Source organism: Canis lupus, chromosome X (genome assembly GCF_048164855.1).
Source record: "Canis lupus baileyi chromosome X, mCanLup2.hap1, whole genome shotgun sequence".
In the NCBI taxonomy this organism is placed as follows: Eukaryota; Metazoa; Chordata; class Mammalia; order Carnivora; family Canidae; genus Canis; species Canis lupus.
This window is the reverse complement of record NC_132876.1, coordinates 98,323,813-98,343,803: the sequence shown is the minus strand read 5'-3', so window position 1 is coordinate 98,343,803 and position 19,991 is coordinate 98,323,813. Positions and strand designations below refer to the sequence as shown.

At 39.5% G+C, this 19,991-nt stretch overlaps 1 protein-coding gene and 1 pseudogene across 15 annotated transcripts in view; one reads left to right on the top strand and one right to left on the bottom strand.

Moving 5' to 3' along the window:
• DMD (dystrophin) overlaps positions 1 to 19,991 on the bottom strand; it is a 2,167,959-nt gene that overhangs the window by 430,871 nt on the left and 1,717,097 nt on the right. The gene's annotated exons all lie outside the window — the stretch shown is intronic.
• Positions 17,500 to 18,133, top strand: LOC140628600 (protein lin-28 homolog A pseudogene; annotated as a pseudogene).

Here is a 19,991-nt window from a genome sequence, read left to right as displayed (position 1 = left end):
ATATAAGTAATTCAACAGGAGTTCATTGTGATTTTACTTTAATTAATACTTGCTTATTGTAAAGTATTACTTGCCTTTTGATGGTATGGCCTTAATAACTACGCCTCTTTTGGTGAATGCCAGATCGTTATTAATTCCTTTTTTATTCATTATAACAACATCAATCAGGGAAAGCTCATTTGCTATTAATGTGAATATAACAGGTAATTCCATTCTAATCTGGTAGTGATTAATGTTCACTTGGTAAGTAATTACAATATCACATTTCAAAGTGTTAGCATTAGACAATACTTATTTTGTGTGGTCTCTCAAAGAACCACAGCAATTTGTCTGGGCTTAGAACTGAAAAGGATTGAGAGGGAAAATCAACCCAAGAACAAAGAGGAAGGTTTCATATGTGGCTGGGTAAAGAGAATAATAGTTAGGTAAGAGGTATGTAAAAATACACCACTTTTTTGTCAATTAGTATGCTTCATGTACACTGAGAAATATCACAATTCCATTTGTAAAACAAAGAAAAATGAAACTGATAGAGGTTTCAAAATTAGTTCCATAATGTCAATGAATTCTCAAACCACATGGTTTCCCTGTCTTAAATGACAGATGAGTTTCAATGTAAGAAAGAAGTTATATCTAAAAGAAGTAGCTTTTTTGATGCCATCATTTTATTTGCAGATTAATCAGAAGTTAAGTTGTCTAATTTGGGCCAAAATGATTCTTACATTGAGAAAATAAATCTACTAAAAATATATATTGATTTATATCACCATTACAGTTCTGTCCTACTTTAGATGAACTATACACACTTCCATTAACATTAATGACCAGAGTGATTCCCACACATATTGACACTTAATATAGGATTATGTTGAACCGGATCAATGCTGATCATTGATTTGAAAAACCCTGGAAATAATAAGCTTACTGTTGAACATAGGCCATATACACACCTGAAATTTATATGCTCTCTGGACGGGGCAGGGGAGACACATATGAGGCTCCAAACAACCTTGAAGAGCAGGCAGGAGAGACACCATTAATCTTATTTCACAGATGAGGAGATTGATGCCGAGAGCAGTTCAGAGACTTGCCCTAAATCCCACTACAGAGGTTTCCCCAGCTTCCCACTCTTGGTTTTATGTTCTCTCCTCTATCGCCTACTGCCATCCGGCCTCTACTCACTTGTGACAGCTTCTAGAGAACAGATGTAAGAAAAACTGCCAGGGGTTTACCAGCCTCCAAATAACTAAAACCACTGGACCAATATGGAGACCAGGGGAGGAGAGGGGAAAAAAGAAAGTCAGGAATGTGGGGACTCTCAAAGCCCAGGTTAGGCACTCTAGGTTTATTCCTCACATGTTGAATACTAAGTTTGTAAGCCACAGAATTTGAATTAAAATCCCACCAGCCAGAAATCTTGGATTTCCGTTTTCACTACCGGAGCCACTAATATTAATTTGGAAACTAAGATGGGCCTGGCCTATAGACGTGGCCTATGGGTAGATACCACTGGCACTGGAAGGTGGCAGAGGGAAGAGAAATAAAAATGCTTGACCTTGAACAAGCCATTTGCTATTTATTTAATTTTATTTTAATCAATCACCTACCAATCAATGATCAATTTCAATCAACATTCATACCTACCACTACTACGTATCATGTTACAAGCGAAGAATAGAAGGAATAAGTGGACAAAATTACTGCCTTCAAGAAGATCACAACTGATACATGTTGCAAAACAGGTTCCCATGGGTGTGCCAAAACACATGCTGTGGTTAGGTTTTAGGCACCTCGGATAGTGATCGCTGTGAGCCCTGGGACATACTATAGGCAGATACTGAGAAGTCTGGAGCCCTCAGCCATGAGACACCTTATCTGCTCACCCTGATATCAAAATGACTGAGATCTGCTGCAAAGAAATTTGGGCTTTCCTTATAGAGAGGAATGAGTGTATATCTCAGCTGGGGGAGAGCTGGGACTTTGGGAGAAGATGCCTCTAAAAAGAAGTGTGATAAATCTAAGCTTAAACCAGAAGACAGGCAAGAGTCTTGGTGCCAGTGGAAAGAACAATGAATCCACCAAAATTAAGACTTGTCAAGATGAGCAAGCTTCATATTGCTTGATACAAATGCAAATATTGTGCTGGAACTCTATTGGATCATTTGTCTTTCTCTTCCACCTTTGTTGGCCCCATTATACCCATTGTCCTGATGCCTTCTTCTCTTGGAAAATCTCATTTTTTGCAGTCTCTTGCTCCCTTAGATCACCTGGACCCACATTTCCCAAAATGTGGCTTGCCGAATGCTATAGGTAGGGAGCTGATTGATAGCATTACACACAAGAAAGGTTTAAATTTTAACATTTACTTTGGTGTGGATGTATTATAAAGAAATCCCACACTAGCACATCCAGCTAGTGTGGGTATTATTACAGGTATTATTACTTAAAGCTAAAAACAAAAAAAGCCAGCTAATTTTAAGAAAAACATTAAATAAATAATAGATGTTATGGAAAAGATTGGACAATGGAGGGTATATCATTTTCCTATTGCTGCTATCACAAATTAACACAAACTTAGTAGCTTAGGACAAAATAAATTTTTGATCTTACAGTTCTGGAAGTCACAATTCTGAAATGGGTCTCATGGACTAATATCAAAGTATTGGTAGGCCTGTGTTCCTTCTGGAGAAGCTGGAGGAGAATCTGTTTCCTTGCCTTTTCCAGCTAGTAGAGGCCATCCACATTGTTTGGTTAGGGGCTCTTTTTCCTCTTTTTAAGCCAGCAGCATGGCATCTTCATATCTCTGTCTCTGACTCCCACTCTCTGGCTTCCTTTTTTTGCTTATAAGAACTCTGATTATGCTGTGCCCATCTGCATAATCCAGTATAATTTCCCCATCTCAAGGGCACTTGACTAACAACATTCATTCCATCAGCTATTTTATTATTTTATTTTATTTTATTTTATTTTTCCAACAGCAATTTTAATTCCCCCTTACCATGTACCGTAACATGTTCAGAAGTTATGAGGACTTGGACATGAACATTTTTGGGAGGCCATTATTTTGCCTATCATATTGGGCAAGTAAAAATTCCTTTGGCCAATGAAATATTAGCAGGCTTGATGGAAGCACAGGCTTAAAAAAGTTGTCTATATATTTCCACTCCTGCTCTTCCACCTTTGTCTTTGCCAAGAGGACATGCCTGGGCTAGCTTGTAGAAGAAGAATGAGCAAGATATGAGCAGTAGAGCCAAGCTGCTTCACCTACCCTCAGACATGTGAACTCCTAGGCACCCTCCAGATGTGCAAGCTAGCCCAGCTAGAGCACAAAAACTGCCCAATTTAAAACAAGCCACAAGCTAGTGGTCTAAAGAAATACTGTTTTAAGCTATTGAGTTTTGAGGTGGCTTGTTTCACAGCATTATTGTGGCAAATTATAATGAACACAGACATCAAATGATAATTTTGGCAGGAAAACTATTAAAATAAAGCTCGCCATATAATGTTACCTCTACTATATTGTAATGGAAAGGGAATTTTAACAACTAAAAACAAAATCATAAGAACATGCTCTCAGAATAAAGGGCAGGATTTCCTAAGAAAGGATGATGACAAACATCCTTTTTCTGTCTACTCCATCCCCCACCCTCTCTTTTACTCTTTATATTTCTCATTTATGTGCTGATTGAGGAAATCTTCACAGATCATCTGGATTTGAGAACTTCTGCCTGTATACTACTTAATATAATGCTTTGCACATTGTAAACCCTCAAGAATGTTGTTGAATGAGTAACCACAATGTGAACTGATCCATTTGCAATGGTGTGCTACTAATTCTGGAGCTGAATAATGTGGTCATTGCAGTGTACTTAGTGTCATGAAAATTTACAGAAAAGAAACATTTCATATGGAAGACATTGTATTCTCCATTATTTTAGCAATACTACTGAAGCATATAAAGTCATGCTGTGACTTTGTAGAAAGCTGTGCCCTACTAATTTAGAAGGACACGCTGACTCAATGTTGATTGGTTAGGAAGGGGGCTTACCATGTTGATTTGTTTCTTTTTAATTCTCACCTGCCAGTCTGAGAGTTTTCTTTAAAATGGTAATGATACAAATTAATCAATAAAGTGTTATGGGGACTTAAGGTAAAAGGAACTAAAAAAATCCAATTTCCAAACTGCCACATCTATTTAGCACATGTCATAGTATAGCTTAACCCATGGTGCATTAACAAAATATAGGTCAAAGTTAAATTTTATAAAGATGGAGAAAAAACAGTCCTCACAAAACATTTCACTGGAATAGAAAACTTCAGGCTTTTTGTATATTGGCAAATCCAGACCCTTTAATTAAAACAATTCTTCCTAATGGTCTGCATCTAATCAGGTATAGTGGAGTATTAATAAAACATGTTTTATATTCTCTGGTTTGTTTTTAATGGCTATTTCAATGGACTGAATTTGAAAGCAGTCAATTTATATTGTTTTAACAAGAACAAGTTTATTTTGCTCTACCAATATAGAAACATCTATTTTTTTAAAAAAAACAACTTCTTATTTAAGGGTAAGATTATCAGATCTTAAAAACTAATCCGATAAAGAAGGATGATAGTTGCACAAATACGTTATAAAGCAAAAAGAGTAAAATGTTAATGACAAAATATGGGTGGTGAGTATACAAATGCTCACTGTAAAAGTCAGCTTTGATGTATGTTTAAACATTTTTATATTAAAATGCTAGAAAATATTAATCTTGAATTTAAAATATTATATCCTTATATATTTTTATATAAGTGCCACCATTTTGTTGCCTTTTCATTTTCTGTAAAAATGATTATTAGCTACTTAACTTTGAAATATCTGAGCAGCAGTTTTTTATGGCATGCTCATCTTGTTTGACTTAATGACTGAGAGATGTGGGATACCTTGTGGACCAGAAGTCTATTTTACAATTTGAGATTATGTCGAAGAGTATATAAAAATCAGTTGTGCTAAGGCCCCTGGGTGGCTCAGTTGGCTGAGCGTCTGACTCTGGATTTTGGCTCAGGTTATGATCTCAGTGTTGTGAGATCGAGCCCCACGTGGGGCTCTGCACTAAGAGTGGGGTCTGCTTAAGATTCTCTCTCTCGTTCCCTTTTCCCCTACCCCCACCTCGCATGCACAGGCTACCTCTCTCTCTCTCAAAAAAAAAAATAGTTGGGCTGTGGAGGTGGGGATAAGTGGAAGGTCTTCCCAGCAGACAGAAGTATGGAGACAGAAGGTGAGTAATGTCCAGGTAGCTTTGAATTTTTTTTGCTATATATCTCCCTCAGAGGGATTCAAAGAAATGGAGTCATTGATAAACTATATCATGAATGACTTTAAAAGCTACTCCAAGGATGTGCAAGTTTTATCTTAAAGGTACTGAGGAGTTTTAAGCACAGGTATGGAGATAACAGAGTCAGCCTTCATGTTAGAAGTTGACTCTGACTGAGGAAGTGATACTAAATGCAGGCAGACCAGATTAGGGGCCACTACAGTTTTCTGGGTGAAACTAATAGCAATAGCATCATCGACAACAATCATAGTACCTACTCTTTCTTGGTTGCATTTTACATGCTTGACTCTCTCTCTATGGTAATCTCAGTAAAGTTGCAGGATACAAAATCAACATACAAAAATCAGTTGTGTTTCTTTACACAAATAACAAACTATCTGATAAGGAAATTGGAAAAAACAATTTCATCTATGGTATCATCAAAAAGGATAAAACGCTAGGGCATAAATTTACATAGGGAAGTGAAAGACTTATATGCTGAAAACTAAAAAAGATGAATGACAGAAATTAGAGAATATTTAAAAAATGGAAAGACATCTATGTTCATGGATAGGAAGACTCAATATTGTTAAGATGTTCGTACTACCCAAAGCAATCTACAGATTTAATGCAGTCCCTATGAAAATCCCAATGGTATTTTGTACAGAAATTGAAAAAAAATTCCAAAATTCATCTAGAACCAGAAAAGACCCTCAACTGTCAGAAAAATCTTGTAAAAGGTGAATAAAGGTAGAGGCATCTCACTTCCTGATTTCAAAATATATTACAAAGCTACAGTAATTAAAACATGGCATGGTACTGGTATAAACATATACAGACCAATGGAACAGAAGAAAGAGACCAGAAATAAATCCATATTGATCTAACACAAGAGTACCTAAGGATTTACAATGGGGAAAGGATGGTGACTTCAATAAATGGTGACGGGAAAACTGGATATCTACCTGCAAAAGAATGAGACTGGACCCTTATCTAACACTATACAGAAAAATCAACTCAAAATGGGAGCACCTGGGTGGCTCAGTTGGCTAAGTGTCTGACTTGGTGTCGGCTCAGATTCTGATCTCAGGGTCCTGGAATCGAACCTCAAGTCAGGATCCATATGCAGCAAGGAGTCTGCTTGAGATTCTCTCCCTCTCCTCCTGCCCCTGCTTATGCTCTATTTCTCTCTCTAAATTTTTTTTTTTAAATCAACTCAAAAAATAGATCTGCTCTACGACCCAGCAATTGCACTGCTGGGGATTTACCCCAAAGATACAGATGCAATGAAATGCCGGGACACCTGCACTCTGATGTTTATAGCAGCAATGTCCACAATAGCCAAACCGTGGAAGGAGCCTCGGTGTCCATCGAAAGATGAATGGATAAAGAAGATGTGGTCTATGCACACAATGGAATATTACTCAGCCATTAGAAACGACAAATACCCACCATTTGCTTCAACGTGGATGGAACTGGAGGGTATTATGCTGAGTGAAATAAGTCAATTGGAGAAGGACAAACATTATATGGTCTCATTCATTTGGGGAATATAAAAAATAGTGAAAGGGAATAAAGGGAAAAGAGAAAATGAGTGGGAAATATCAGAGAGGGAGAAAGAACATGAGAGACTCCTAACTCTGGGAAACGAACTAGGGGTGGTGGAAAGGGAGGTGGGTGGGGGTGGGGGTGACTGGGTGACGGGAACTGAGGGGGGCACTTGATGGGATGAGCACTGGGGTGTTATTCTATATGTTGGCAAATTGAACACCAATAAAAAATAAATTTATTAAAAAAATCAACTCAAAATGGATTAAAGATTTACATTTAAGACCTTAAACTATAAAACTCGTAGAAGGATACAGGGGAAAAGCTTTATGATGTTGGTCCTTGGCACTAATTTCATGGATATGACATCAAAAGCAGAGGTAACAAAGGCAATATTAGACAAGTGAATAATCTCATTTACTTCTTTCATCTAGCCAACACAGAAATTTTAGGAGGAAAAGAGGCTAGAAAAATATTAAGAAGTCTACATAAGGCTACAAGATTTGAATCAGGTGTGTTTAATTGCACAGTAATAAAATCCCAACATATGGAATATTCACAGAGAAAGAAAACTCTGCATCAAGAGAGATTTTAGGACATAGAGTCAGCAACATTTCATGTTTAAGGAGATGTATACAAAAGAGAGATGTCAGGCTGGACCCTGAGGCTTCTGGCTTAGAAAATTGGTAAATGATGGTATCATTTTCTGAAACAGAGAATAGAAGTGAATGTCCACATTTGCTAGGAATTTCAGTTTGGGACATGCTGTTTTTGAAATGACTGTGGACAGGAATAAGTCTCAGAATATTTAACATCTGCTATAGCAAAAGCTCAACCAATCAGAGAAGACACTAGCCAGTACACCCTACTTGTGTTTAGCAGTAAGTAAAGTCCTGTGCCCTAAATACAGAGGTTCATTGGGGGATATAAAATATGGAACGGCCCCCAAGAGAAAGATGCAGGAAGCAGATAATAATTTGGGACTCATCTGCTTATAGATACTAAGTGGCGCTTCTGATGAAGACATGATGCTAGAAAGGGCATGGGATAGAAAAGGAGGAAGGGCTGAGGATGGGGTCTGGGGAGCACCTGCAATTATGGAAGGGGCATAACATGAATCATCTGCAAGAGAGACCAAAAAATAGGAGATAGGTCGGATTTGAAAACCTGAGTAAGAGAATGTCAAGGAACCAAAGAAGGAAAGAATTACACAGAGAAGGTGAGTCAGGTGAGTTGAGCAAGGGGGAGGACATTGATTTTCTTAGTGAAAGTAGTTTGCCTGGCAAGTAGGAGTAATAACCAAAGAGCATGGGTTGAAACGGAATTGTGGGTAAAGAAGGGGATGTAGCCAGCCATGCTACTGTCTCACAGAGACTGGCCTCGGAATGGAAAGAGGAGTGGTGACACTGGAAGAGGGTGGGAGACGAGCATTGTTGAGGTTGAGAAATGTGTTCATTAGCTAAGAAGAAGGGCAATAAAGGGTAAATGACAGCAAAGAATCAGCTGGAAGGTGGCTTCAAAGTTATGGTGGAAGGGAATTCTGATGGAACAAAGTTTGGAGGAGACAAACTTCAGAACAGGGTTATCCTCCCATCCTTTCCATATCCTACTATTCACACAGCAGCCAGAGAGATTTTGTAAAAAATAAGCATGAATCACGTATTTATCGGCTGTTTTCCCAATGAGAATGTACACTCTAGGGGGTGGGAACCTGTCAGCCAAGGGAAGGACAAGCAGACACTCAAACAGAAGTAGCAAGAGTGAAGAGGAGATTGCATCTGAAGGGGAGGCCATGATCCCTAGTCTCCTGTGCACGTTTTGTGGAAATCACCCCATGTTAGGAATTTTTATATCTTTCCAACTATGATAGACCTGCCTTGCTGAACCAATCTAAAAAATTTCTAGTTACTCCATTTCTTTCTTTCTTCACACAATGAACTTAATATTTAGCCTTTTTTTAAAAAAAAATTTCTTCCTCCCTGCTCCTCCCTACCTCCAAAACCAATCAAGCTTTTCCCAAAGTATTTCTTATGACTACCATGAACATAAAGTGAACCTCAGTCTTGCTGGTGCTAATTGTCTACAAGAAACCACTGACCAAATTAAACCAAAATAACTCTTTAGGTCCCATTATGTAGGAGAGTCTGCTGGGCCCAGGACAGCAAGGACGCTCCTGCCCCGAGATGAGCAGATCAGCGGCCCCGCCCCGGAGCCTCCAGGCCCTGCAGACCGAGTAGTTCCTGCGGGAGCTGAATCCAGGTTTCCAGAGCTGCAGCAACCCACTGGGGTTGTTCCTCCTGGGGCCTCACGGGGTAAACAACCCCCACTGAGCCCTGCACCAGGCGGGGGGCAGAGCAGCTCCCCCAAGTGCTAACACCTGAAAATCAGCACAACAGGCCCCTCCCCCAGAAGACCAGCTAGACTGACAACTTCCAGGGGAAGCCAAGGGACTTAAAGTACACAGAATCAGAAGATACTCCCTCGTGGTTCTTTTTTTTCTTTTTTTTTTTTGTTGTTTTGTTTTGTTTTGTTTTGTTTTGTTTTGCTTTTTTGTTTCCTTCCCCCACCCCTTTTTTCCTTTCTTTTTCTTTCTCTTTTTCTTCTTTTTTTCTTTTTTCTTCCTTTTTTTTCCTCTTTCTCTCTTCTTTCCTTCTTTCTCTCCTCTCTTTTTCTCCTTTTCCCAATACAACTTGCTTTTGGACTAAAATTTTTAAATGATATTTTAAATAGTCGTTCACTGAGGGTGGCCCTCGACCAGCAACAACAGCATTCCCTGGGAATGTGATAAAAATACAAATGATTAGTCCCCAACCCAGCCCTAACTGAATCTGAAACTTTGGTGGTGGTATCCTTCAATCTGCGACTTAACAAGTCCTTAAGTAGTTATTGATGTGTGTTCAAGTTTTGCATAAAATGAATTCATGGCCTATAACTGATTATTTCTCGAACACAGCTATGCTGGGGGAATAAACGAAACCAGGTTTTCTGTTCATCAGAAAAGGTCAAATTCAAGAGCCAGAGGATCAATCTCAGGACATGGACTATGTAAAATACATATACAATGGGGTACAACGTAAAAACATGACTGAAAATGAAGGGAACCTGAAAAAAGTGCATCATGGTTGAAATAGTCTACTTTGAGAAGCTACGTATGTGCTAACTCTCAGAACTCTTCTTTCTTTGCACTAGTTTGAGGGGGTGATTTATCTCTGACACAACTGCCACATGCATTTATATTATTAATATGACAGGCTTCTTGTAATGAGAAGGGAACACCTCGCATTTAGTAAACTAATTTCTGACGTGAGAGAAATATCTTACATGAAAATGTTACCCTCTGAAAATCCTCCCCTGACGATTCCTGTCTGCTTTCTTGATAACAGAGGAGTTGGGGGGAATCTTTTGAATAGGACTCAGAGCTTCTCCAGAGACAGGCTGACCAGGTTGTTGGGGCAGACTGCCCATGTACCAAGAATCTCAGAATCAAGAAAGTCTGAATCAAGGCATTCCTCAGAGGCATTCTGAGAAACTAAGATCTGTATATATGCATCTATCTGAGATGACTATTGGGTAAAGGGACACTGAAAACAAATTGACCAAGAATGTACTCATTCAAAGGAATATTGTCCTTTAATGTAGTGAGTCATGTTACAATTTAAGAATTAAACTCCTCCTTTGAAACTGCCTTTAAAGAGTTTTCAATAACATAAGAAATTCTACTGGTATCTAATTTTTTAAAGAATCGATTGTGGGGTGCCTGTGTGGCTCAGTGGTTGAGCGGCTGCCTTTGGCTCAGGGCATGATTCCAGGGTCCTGGGACTGAGTCCCACATCAGGCTCTCTGCAGGGAGGCTGCTTCTCCCTCTGCCTCTCTCTGTGTGTCATGAATAAATAAATAAAATCTTAAAAAAAAGAATCGATTGCATCTAAGGGCTGTCGTTTGTTTATTTATTTATTTATTTATTTATTTATTTATTTATTTATTTATCCATTTATTTATTTATTTAATAAACCAAAAGAGGTTTAAATTTAAATCTTGTTTTAAAAAGATTTTTATTTTTAAGTAATCTCTACATCCAACATGGGGCTTGAACTTACAACCCTGAGATCAAGAATTGCACGCTCCACTGACTGAGCCAGCCAGGCGTTCCACTAGAAGAGGTTTTAAGAACGAAGCAAAAAATCAAATCCACCATCAAAAATAGGAAAATTTGCTAGCACTGAAAACATTAAAATGAAGAAACCACAGCACTGAAAAGCCCCTGAAAAAAGGAGTACCAAGATGGTCAGAATGGTTAACAACCTCCCAGAAATAATTCTAATAGGGCAACTATTTAGGATTCTAACTGACACGCAAAACTTTTTATTTAAAAAATCAGTTGTGAAAAAAAATATTTAAAAAAAAAAATAAAATAAAAAATCAGTTGCATTACTTTAATTGTTTATTAAAACACATATTTATAACTATATTTAATTATGGGGCAGTTAATGCATGCTGGCAAAGCCAGTCCAATCATCCAGAAGCGTGTCTCATGTTGGCTCTGAATGTCTTCTCTCCTTGGCTCCCCAGCTCCTGGGCCTCCTTTGTGGTTTCCTCCCTGTCCTCTATTCTAAAGGGTCAGTGAAGTTTGGGCTTTAGTCTTTTTTACTTTTTTTGGTACATAGACATAGCCCTGCCCTGGAGGCATTCCCAAAATGTCAATTATTGTTTTGATATGATGATCTCCTAAATCTTTATTTCTAGCATAAGAGTCTATGCTGATTTTTCCAAGCCACATAGTCAATTGCCCAGGAATATTCCCTAAATATATGCTCCTTTTGGAAATCCCTCAAACCGTACATGTCCTAAATTAGTGTTGTTGTTGCTATTGTTCTTTTTCTTCTTCATTTTTTCTTAGAGAGAGAGAGACAGCAAGAGTGAGGGGGAAGAGGGACAGAGGCAGAGGGAGAGAGAATCTCAAGCAGGTTCCATACCCAGCACAGATCCCAATGCAGGGCTCGATCCCATGATCCCCTATCCCAGAGATCATGACCTGAACCAAAATCAAGAGTCAAATGCTTAACCTATTGAGCCACCCAGGTGCCCCCTAAATCTGTGTTCTTTTTTTTTAATATTTTATTTATTTACTCATGAGAGACACACAGAGAGAGAAGCAGAGACACAGGTAGAGGGAGAAGCAGGATCCATGCAGGGAGCCTGACGTGGGACTCGATCCAGGATCTCCAGGATCACACCCTGGGCTGAAGGCGGCGCTAAACCACTGAGCCACCCGGGCTGCCATAAATCTGTTCTTAAAGTTGGTCCCTCACCACTAGCAGCAGCAGCAGTAGCAGCAGCAACACAGAACTTTTTAAAAATGCAAATTCTCTGTGCCTGCCCCAGACCTCCAGAATCAAACTCAGGGGCCGAGGCTCTGTCATCTGCATGTTAACAAGCCTTCCAAGAGATTCCAGTGGAGCTTGTGTGGAGAGCTGCTGTCCTAAGGCATATGTAACTACTACCCTGGGTATTCATCATGGTTTTTATTTTCTCTATTTTATCATGCTTTGACATCTTGAGGGTCTTGTCCGCCAGGGAGGGACCACCCCTCTCCCAAGCCTAACAAATTCCAACAGACAGCAAATGTGAGTGTGGCTTTCATTTGCAAACTAACAAATCCAAAGCATATCCCCAACCACCTCCTTTATTTAACTCTCACAGGCCAAGCCAGTATTTCCAGGGCCAGGTACTGAAGAACTAGACACTCTATAGCCCTGAGCCTGCTGAAATCATTCAAACTATCCAGTCCTAAACTTGCCCAAACTTGCCTACCCTGCCCCATCCATTCTTTCCCAGGGACACCACAATAAAGGAGAAACCATGCTTTCTCCTTTGCTCTTTCTGCCTCCTGAGTGACCCCAGTACTTCCCCTTGTAGTCCTGTAAAGTGTTGCACGTCCCCTTCTCCTGGGAACTGTGAGTAATAAAACTTCTTTCATGGCAATGACTTGTCTACGCCATCACTCAGTCACCTCTGTAAATTAAATCCCAGGTACAATTCAAACTTACTCTGCCCCTCCTAACAAACTCTAAGGCTTGGGTTCTCTACTACAGCAAATGCCTCCTCCTCCAGCTGTCCAACCAGAAACCTCGGCTTCTTCCTTCCCCTTAACCCTTTACACTAATCCATTACATAATACAGCAAAGTCTAACTCCAAATAACAACCACCACCATCACCACCACCAAACCTGGGAATCAATTCACATCTCTCCACCACTTTGGCCACTGTGTCCCATATAACTTTCATCAATACTCTAGCGAAGGCTATTTTGTTTCAGAGTTCTCGACCCTTTCACCTCAATCCAATTTTCATTTTATATGAAGTTAGACCTCTCCTTAACAAACAAACAAACTTAAGTGGTTGACCACTGCTACCCAAGGAAAAACTGAAAAACACTTTCTGATACTTGCTGGCTTTCCAGCTTCATCTCTTCCCATCCAGGCCACAACTTTACCAAGGTGCGATTGGCTCAAAATCACTTTCCTATGACTTCAGAGTGTGCATAGCATACTGCCTGGCTTAGCCGACCGAAGAAATTCATCTTCTAGATGTCTGGGAAGACTTCCCTAACCCCTCAAGGCTGAGCTATTTTGCCATTTCAAAGGTCACATTTCATCCCACTTCCTGCCTTCTTCCCTCCTTTCTGGAGATGCTATCCTTGTTAAAATCAGAAAAGGAAAGCAGGGAGGAGTTAGAGGAGGAAGGAACCCCAGGTGAGAAGAAGAGGCATCAGGGGATGGAAATAAGTTCCTGGCATTGTTAATCAAAAGTCTGAAGGCATTGTCCACAAGTCAAATAACTGTAATCAGCTTCACAAATAACTTTTAGCATGAATGGTATGTTTGTCTACTCAATTATCTGACGTTTTTCTCTAAGTAGACTTATATTGACCCATTTTGTTTGACTTCGTCTCATTCTGAGCAATGATATCTTAAAATCAACTGTTTATGGTACTCACTACATTTTTCTAAAACACATTAAATAAATACTAAATTATTAAAATTTGTAAAAGTATCCAACCATGTACCATGTAATAATACTCTACTTTCATTACTCTAGTGGGAAGTGATCACTTGGGGAGAGAATTATTATAAATGACAAGTAACGCATGCAGGCGTATTAAAAATTAAATTAGATAGCTTAGGAAATTAATTATAATTTATAATGCTTCCCCCGTGGTAAATTTATTCCAAATCCCAAACATCTGAATTATAAACTAACTTTTGGGGAAAAAAAACCCTGTTATACATTGGAAGGCACCTGATAATTGATACATGCTTAGCAAATGAATAATCGAGTTTATTTTGCTGATTCACAATTCACAAGTCCTGTGGAGGTCAGGTTTCTGATTGCTCATTAGTAGCTGTTTTCCAAACAGTGGAAACAGTGTTGATACTTCAGTTTTACTTTGAATGCCTGCAAATGATTCATTCAATGCAAAAAAGGTCCAATGGCCTCATAGAGTTAGTTAGGTTTAACTAATCAAGAAGGACTCTAGCCACAAGGACACTTTCTGGTTAAGTCACTAAGAGTCAGGAGTCTCTCAGGTTCCTAACTCTGGGAAACGAACTAGGGGTGGAAGAAAGGGAGGTGGGCGGGGGGGTGGGGGTGGGGGTGGGGGTGACTGGGTGACGGGCACTGAGGGGGGTACTTGATGAGATGAGCACTGGGTGTTATTCTATATGTTGGCAAATTGAACACCAATAAAAAAATAAATTTATAAAAAAAAGTGACTAAGAGTCAAGTAACTTTCAGTAACTTAACAGATGTGACAAAAATTTTCTGACTGCTGTTTCTCTAATGTATCTCCATGGATAGACTAAACCAGATTTCCACTTAAGAAAAGTTTTTCTTTCTAGTTATCAATTTTAGTCTGGTATCTGCTTCTTAATCTTGTTCTTAAAGACTGTTTTCTTATCACAAAGTTCTCGCAATATTGCCAATACCCAAACAAAGACATAGTTGAGACACTATTCTCACAGGTGATAAATGACTATGGTTTTCGTGCTTCTAAAACAGGCTTGGAAAATGACCTGTATTTTGCATTATGTGCATCATAAACTTCTAATTGCTCTTTCAGAGTATTCCATAAAAAAGAATATCTGACATTTTTTAAGAATAGTATGGCATTAAAACTGAAGCCCTCAGAGATGGTAAGATAGAATATTTAAAATCTGTAGACTACATTTGGAAATGCTCCCAAGGCTAGCAGTGAAGAATTACTTATCAGTGAACGTCTGAAAGTCCTTTTCCTTTTGGATTAATGGAAATCTCTAGAACTGTTCTTTTTAATATGGTAATCATAGGCCACATATGGCTACTGAGCACTCGAAATGGGGCTAGTCTGAACGGAGATGTGTTGTGAGAGTAAAACATATGGGAAAAATATATTTCATTAATAACTTTTATAATGATTACATGTTAAAATGATAATCTTTTAGGTATATTAGATTACATAAAACACTATTACAATTGACTTGATCTCTTCATGTTTACTTTCTTTAGTAGAGCAACTAGAAGATTTTAAGTCACATTATATTTCCATTGGCCAGAGCTGCTCTACAAAAATGAAGAAAACAAGGACACTCTAGTTTTCATTTTGTAAGTCAATAATTTATTAGATAATTTTCTCTGACTTGACGACAATCGGAGACAAAGCCTGTGGTGGAGGTGTTTGGAATCAAGGGTCTCTATTTCACCAAGTGCTATTTTGGGTTGGTTTAAAAAATCTACTACAGTGTAATATGATATAAATTATTTTTGCACTTTATTCATTTAAGTTTGTGAAAGTTACCACGATAAGCATTTTGTGGTTAATATACTATAAAATAAACGGCATTACCAATATAGAAATCTGATTTTTTTCATCATCAAGTTTATGTATAACATATTTTTGACAGAAAATAATTAGATGCAAGCAAACAATAAACAGTATTTCCCCCCAGGGGAGATTCTCTTCCATTATATTCAATTTCCTCCTCAAATTAACTCATTTTTGGAGATAGCAAAATAGATTCAAATTTCTTATATTTCTGAATTTTTTTTTCTGAAGGTGAGAGCAAAGTAGATTGAGTAAATTGACAGATGGTACTGATTTCGCACACCATTTATTTCTGGGCTTATGGCAAGTTCTACTGAAGTAATTCCTCTTAGGGAGTTTATATCAACGAGTGAATTTCCACTCAGCCTTTAAAACCCGACTCTGATACCCCCTCATCTAAGGAGCCTTGCTGGATCCCACTGGGCAGTTAACCACTTCATATTCTGCTAAGGCATATGCCTTGTGCACACTTCTCTTACTCAGTTTCCCTTCTCTTTTCCCAATGCACATGAGAGTTTCCTGACAACACAACTGAAGTTAACCCAAGTCTTACTCATCTCTGAATTATCAATGACTAGTCCAGGACCTGGCATATGGTAGACACCTAAAATGCAAGTACATTCCAGTATACTCCATGAGGTGGTATTAATACTGTCAAATAAATATTAGGGACAGTGAGTTTGACAATAAAGTTTAATAATAAAGTTAATTTTCAGAGATAATTTGTAAATAAAGAGTAACTTTGAAAAATACCACACACCCACAAAGAGGTGATGGAATCATGAGAGATCTTCTACCCACCAAAATAAATATTTGCCTTATAAATGCAATCATTTTGACTGAGCTTCCTGAAAAGATCGCCCAAAGCTCTTCTCTCACTACGATTATGTAGTTATAGTGGTTTAGCTTCGTTTGTACATGTCCAGCTGGTGTTTTCTTAATTCTCCTCATCACTCTTTGTTGACTAAGTCTATCTGTGATCACATCTCTAACGATTTTGGGCAGAACCCTTTCCAAACTGATTTTCATGAAATTCCCCAGGGGTTTGCAAAAAATGTTCTTGGTGTTCATATTAGTGAAGGTAGTAATGTCTATTCTTGAAAAACTTCATGTGTGTCCACAGGCATGTAATTTAATTATATATAATGAAATAACGATGCTAAATAAGCGGCAGGAAGGATCAAAGAGGTGTGCACATGACTCGGTTCCCCAGTTGCTTTAATTATTCAACATTGTTAGCTGCCAAGTGAATCTTGACTGTTACAATTGTCTGATTGTTTTTGTCCTTACAACCTATATCCATTTTTGGAACATTGGTTAAAGACAGGACACATCAGTAACACTGATGTTGAAATAGAGAAAGTTACTGAAAAAGCTACAAATAATAATTCGGCATGTTTTCCTCAAGATGCTCTTCAGTAGAAACTGATTTATAAATTGCCCCCATTTTACAGATGAGGAAATTGTGGCATATGGTCTAAGTAATTTGTCTAGGGTCAGAAAGATTGCTGGTAAACAGCTGGAGAGGGATGTGAGCCTGGGATGTCTACCTATGCAGTCTTCCAAGTGGGATGGGAGGTTCTCAAAGCTGGCTGTGCATTTGAGTTACCTGAGCTTTTAAGAATTCTGATGCCCAGACACCACAGCCCATCAGTTAAATAAAAATCTCAGAATGGGTGCTGGGGAAGATGTAGCAGCCTCTTCTTCGAGCCACCCCTCTGCCTCCAAACTTCTCTGGGGCCAGCAGCCACCTGACTTGGGGCCCGGGGCCTGGGGCTCAGGCAATGACCATGGGCTCTGTGTCAAAGCAGCAGTTTACAAGTGTCTGCACCAAGGTGCCAGAGGAGGCAAGGGGACATCGCTGCCCAGGGCAGCAGAAGAGCTACAGCTGTTATATAATGCTGGTGTCTGTAAGTGGTTCAAAGTGCGCATAGGGTTCAGCTTCCTGTCCTTGACCACCTGCCCACACCTGGGTCGTGCTTGGAGGACATACTCTCCTCCCGTGGAGGTCTTTGTGCACCAGAGCCGGCTGCACCTGGAGGACTTCCAGAGCCTGAAGGAGGGTGAGGCAGTAGAATTCACTTATAAGAAGTCAGCTAAGCACCTATAATCTACCTGGGTCACTGGCCCTTCTGGGGTGTTTTGTATTGGGAGTGAGATGGCCCAAAGGGAAGAACAAGAAGTGCAGATCTCGGTGTGGGGGGGTGCTACAAGTGTGGAGGTCTAGATCACCATGCCAAGGGTTCCACATAGCCACCCCAGCCCAAAAAGTGCCACTTCTGCTGGAGCAGTAGCCATAGGGTGGCTTCATGTCCACTGATGGCCCAGCAGATCCCCAGCTCACAGGGAAAGGCAGCCTACTTTGGGGAGGAGAAGGAAGAAGAGATCCATAGGCCTGCCCTGCTCCCGCAGGCCCAGAATTGAGCTACAGTGGGTGGGGGCTAGCCTTTGTGATCAGGAAGTTTTAAGGAACAGGCATCAATCAGCAGAGTGGAGAAAGTGGGGACAGGGTGGGTAGGGGGCAGTTGGCTCTGCCGTGTGTCTCAGGCTGGGGTCCCCAGCATCACCCCATCTTCCCTCTTTGCAGGGTAGGGGGGAAGGGGTGAGGCACATGAACTCCAAGCATGCTCTATCCAAATTGCTCCTGAGGGTTCTGGGGGCAATCCCTCCCTGCTGTGTGCTTTATCTGAATCTCTGCCCCCAGATCTCCAGCTTTTGAAAGTGGCCTGGACAGGGAAATTGTTTTCCTTTCAAAGAAGGAGATGTAATAATAATTTTTTCCCATGCCAGAGTGTAAAGATTTAAGCATGAGACCAGATTGATGTGCATGACCCACACACCGCTACATTCTGTGGGAGGGAATCTCTCAGGGGTAAGGCAAGGTTCTTCTACATTTTGTCTCATAACCCACTCTTGGGATAGGGTGCTGAGGACTGTCCCAAGTAATGGGTTGTGACAGTAGGGACAGGGGTTGTTGGGGGAACAGCTGCAGACCTCATGCTCCTAAGCTTACTCCTACCCCATTCTGGGTGGATGGATTTTTATTTATTTACTCCCTTTGATAACCACACCTTGGGCCCCACCTTCTCCAGGATGCCAACTGCACTAGCTGTGTGCGAATGACACATCTTGTACATTTTAATTTTTTTCATTATATAAAATATTCCAGTTTTGTAAAGACAAAAAAAATCTCAGACTGAAATGGTGCCTAACTGTTGCTCAAAATGTATCTTTCCAAGATATGCTTGAAAATGTCAACTGTTATCTCACAGTTTAGAAACAAACAAAAATCAAATTAGCTAAAGTTTAGGGGGCTGGGGAGTTGGCAAGAATACAAATATCCAGTCATAAAAGTAGAAGTTCTTTCTCTGACCTTACATAACAGTTACATTTCAGTCTACATTTTCATGTATATTTTGTCACTAAACCCAGCACGTAATTTAAAATATATTATTAATTTATACATTTTTCCTATTAGAGTTAAGAATCACTGTTAAAATGAAAAAAGCAAAACATTTGTCTTCATATAATGAATACTATTACAAAGTTCAGTAAATGAATGTTATGAAATCTCAAATAATACACTAATATAAGCTATGATAGTTTGACTAATTAAACAATATGTTATCAATGTTTTATAAAAAAATTATACTAAATAATTAAAATCACTTCATTATCTTACAGCATGCAAAAATGACTAAATGATTTTTTAATTTCTTGGGCATTTAGGTTACTCCGGAAGAGGGCCAAAATTCAGGAAAGGTGAGTAAATTCAACATTAGACCAGGTTTTTTCCAGCTGCAGTTATTAGTGACATTTTGGATTAGATAATTCTTTGTTGTGGAGGGCTATCCTGTGCATTGTAGGATATTTAGCAACATACCTGGCCTCTATCCACTACACTTCAGCCGTGACCATTAAACCCCCTGTAGCACCCCGTGCTACAGGGGTGCTTGGGTGGCTTAGACGGTTAAGCCTCTGATTTTGGCTCAGGTCAGGTCGTGATCTCAGTGTCCTGGGAGTGGGTCTTGCGTAGGGCTCTGTGCTTAGTGGGTGAGCCTGCTTCTCCCTTTCTCTCTCCTTCTACCCCTCTTCCTGCTTGTGCTTTCCATCTCTCAAATAAATAAAATCTTTTTTTAAAAAAAGGTGCTTAAAAGAAAGTGCTTCCAGACATTGCCACATGCCTCCTGAAGGGCAAAACTGCCCCGCCCTTTAAGAATCACTGCAGTAGACAAACTAGCTCAGAGTTATACCCTCTAACTAATGCAGTCTCAACAATTTA